Source organism: Mus caroli, chromosome 2 (genome assembly GCF_900094665.2).
Source record: "Mus caroli chromosome 2, CAROLI_EIJ_v1.1, whole genome shotgun sequence".
Classification (NCBI taxonomy): Eukaryota; Metazoa; Chordata; class Mammalia; order Rodentia; family Muridae; genus Mus; species Mus caroli.
The window spans coordinates 139,862,459-139,865,985 of NC_034571.1; the positions used below are offsets into that span (position 1 = coordinate 139,862,459).

General features: G+C 42.8%; 1 long non-coding RNA gene across 1 annotated transcript in view; it reads left to right on the forward strand.

The window, feature by feature from the left end:
- The first annotated feature begins 406 nt into the window (after positions 1-406).
- The window catches only part of LOC110309603, a 6,612-nt gene continuing 3,491 nt past the window's right edge, over positions 407-3,527 (forward strand). The window contains exons 1-2 of the long non-coding RNA XR_002379721.1: positions 407-580; positions 695-823. This is a non-coding gene — a long non-coding RNA (uncharacterized LOC110309603). The remainder of the gene's footprint in view (positions 581-694; positions 824-3,527) is intronic.

The following is a 3,527-nucleotide window of genomic DNA, read 5'->3' on the forward strand; positions in this document are numbered from 1 at the left end:
GGGCAGTAAGAAGGGATGTGGGCATCAACGTGTTAGAACACTTTTCTGAAATTTCTAATGTTGATCTTTGCATTTGAAAACATCATCTAAAAATAAAAGAAAAAAAAAAGAAAAAGAAAACATCATCTTTCGGCACTTCCTGTTAGAGTTTCTCCATCTCAGCTGAAGACTGTCAGAACAGCAGATTGCAACGAAGATTTTCTCCTCTGGTTCCCTAGCACTTGTCTCTCAGCATATTAAAAATCCTTCTCCTACTTTTTTTTTTTTTTTTTTTTTTGCAGGCCGTATTTTTCTTCTGCCCTTACACCCTGAGCTCTTTTTATGGACATTTCTTTTCACACCCTGCTAACTCATGCCTTACGTGCCTTTTTCTATCCAGCTGTGTGGCTGAAAAACCCTCAAAGTCAGTAGGTGGTCATGGACCTGTGCCCCGAATCCTGTAAGGCAAGTAGATGTGGAGTTGACAGGTCTCAGGACAGGATCTTTCAGCACCAGACACAGGAGCTTCCAGCCTGCAGAGCACACGTCATATCTTCCTCATGGAGCCCTTCTAGGGCAGACAGCACCTGTGAACCAGAAGGTAGGCTTCCTCCCTGCCCTGCTGGACCGAACCATGTCAGCCAATGCAGGGCAAAAAAAATGTTTCCAAACGTAACCTTCCACTGAACAAATCAGTTCTTTTCTGTCTACACAGCGGTGGGATTGGCAGCCTGTCTTTCTAGAGCTCACTGATATACCACTGTGGCTGGCAGCCAGGCCTGGTTCGGCTAAATCACAAGTCTGGCTGGAGTTCCCAACATCTGTGTATGCTCACTCCCACTTGGTGAGTACCAAGAGGAAGGGACTTCTCATTTGGGGCTGCTCATTAGCTGACAAAGCAAATGTTTTGTTTTCTACTGTGAGCTGGGTGCCAACTCAAAGCTAAAGATTTATATTTTGACACCCACTTGTGCACATCTGCATATTCTTTTTATAAGAGAGCTGAAGAATGGTTAGAAATACTGTTTATAAGCCAGGGCACCGGAAAGGAGAGTTCAGGGTTCCAGTCTGGGAAGATAAAAGATAATGCAGTAAATTATTTGAGCAGAATGCCCTTTTCAATGTAGAAAACATTTAAAGTACTTTAAACGTTGGTAAATCATTTCAGTACACCTTTCGGTACACCTATAAAAAGCATAGAAAGTAGAAATCTATCTCTTTTTTTTCTCCCCCATAGAATATGCAAGAAAAATCAGTGGACAGGGGTGAATAACCATTGATTTGGGCACTTCTAAAAACAAACAAAACCAATGTAAAGTGTGGTCTCAAAGATAGCTTTCAAATATCCTTATGTCCAGGCTATACTCAAGATCTGGTCATCACTAACATGGTCATTTGAAGCTTCACAGAGAGCAGCAGTGGGCAGGGGCTCAGTTTGAGTTGCAGGGTTCTGTTAACCTCTAAGGTGACCTTGATGCTTAAACCAGAAGCTTGTGTCTGACCATATGGAGCTGCTCTCCTCGTTCCAGCAAGTGCACAATACTCCCTGTCCATCTCCCTGTGGGAGTCCCCAGGGCTCACCTCTCACTGCCTTCAGCAGGATACCAAGACTATTCTGGATGCCCTGCATGGCCATGGTAGTTGGTCATTCTCTTTTTCATCCATCCACTCTCATCTTCTAGAAGGTCCCTTTGGGAACAAGGACTGTGTGTCTTATTTGCATATTCTGCTATAAGCTGTATCTTTTTAAGAAGCATGTAGTGGCCAAGGTTTTATTCTTAAGTGAATGGGATCCATGAATTCATAAGCCTACATGACTATAAACCCAGCCCTGACATAGCAGGGTAGCTATAGATATCTGTATATTCTCAAAAGCTAGAAGAAATTATTCTGTTTTTACCACAAAGCAGTAAATAATTGAGGGAATAGATAGGCTCTCACTGATTTGACCAAGACACACTACACATATATGTGGCTCAGACAAGACCCTTATAAATACAGGCTTTATGTTTTCAAGTATCTGATCAAATGTAAATTTAAATTAAAAATGTTCAATTGCCATTGTCAAGTTGTTTCAGTCCAGTGCCTATTTTATTAAGTGCCTGTTTGGGACCTACCTGTCCGCAGGTTTAGACTCTGAGAACTAAATTCTGGATCTGCAGGTGGATGCTGCTGTTTACCCTGGGGACCCCTCCGTGGTGGGCTCCTCATCTGTCTTAGAACAAAGCTACCTCTTGCTTTCCCTTTTTCTGTCTTTCTAATACACAGTGTCTTTGCCTTCCACTCCCTCCATGGAAAGTTTGTATGAGACTGAACCTGGTCCAGCAAATTCTGGGCTAGAAGGGACTGCTTAGTTTTAGCACGTGTTGTGTATCTTCGGGGGTCTCCCTCCAACTGGGCTGGCTTCTGAGCAGAGAGCAGAGTTATTCAGAGGGGACTCAAACTTAATATAAACATTCCTTGATCCACAGAAAAAAAATTTAACTGACACTAGGGCAAAAGCCTGGTCTCTAACTAACTGTAAAACCGGCTGTTGCAATTCTGAATTCAGAATTCTCTCCCTCTTCCCAACCTAGAGCTAGGCTTGAAAACATGTTCAAACTTCTGCTCTAAATCAGTCAGCGGGCAAGTATTTCTTTACCTAGTACCATATATTCAAATTGTATTTTTGTAGAGGGAAAAAACCTATATGCATAGAGCTGATTGGGGGTCATAAGAAACACCTGGGCTGGTGTTGGGCTCCTTCCTGATCCCCTGTCTTTCCCCAGGAGCTCCAGGACTTTGCCACCGTTCCACCATACTTTGCTTGACAATACATTCTTGTCTGAGCAGAGGCACTAAACTAAGATGTTGATTTAGAGAAAATGTTCTCCAAAGTTCATAAAGTGAAGGAGAGATGTGAAGCTCAAAGGAAAGCAAAGATTTCCCTTTAGCACGGCTTTGAAAGAAATGCCTGTATTTCAAATTCTAGAATTTTCTCTCTGAACTGACCTGATGCCAACAGGGATTGTCCAAAAGCAGATGGATATTGGTTCTAAGATGCATGGAGAAGAACTTTGCTAGCAAAGGCTTTTGTTTCTTTTATTTTGTATTATTTATTTACCATTCACTTGTTCATTTGTACTACTGGGGATGGGGGTTGAACCTGTCTCATGACAGGCAAGAGTCTCACCTACACTAATGCCCCAGGCAGCTTCTGTTTAAGGGTGTATTATCCTCCCAAATGAGAAAGTCACCCAGTGTTGCATTGTTCCAGCTCTTAGACCCTTTGTAAAATCATCCAAGAAAATTCTAAGTCTGGATAGAACACTCTTTGGTCTCAAAGTATTGTAGAAACATGGGTACTAAGGGCAACAGCTCAATCTCTGTTGGGCTCTGGCCATTTGAGCATGGTCTGTTGTCCTCCTGAGCTTCACCCTACCTCCTGATGCCCTTGCAGACTTGACTATAGAATGTGCTTCATTAAATCCTGCAGGAATAGCCAGGCATGGTGGCGAATGCCTTTAATCCCAGCACTCGGGAGACAGAGGCAGGCGGATTTCTGAGTT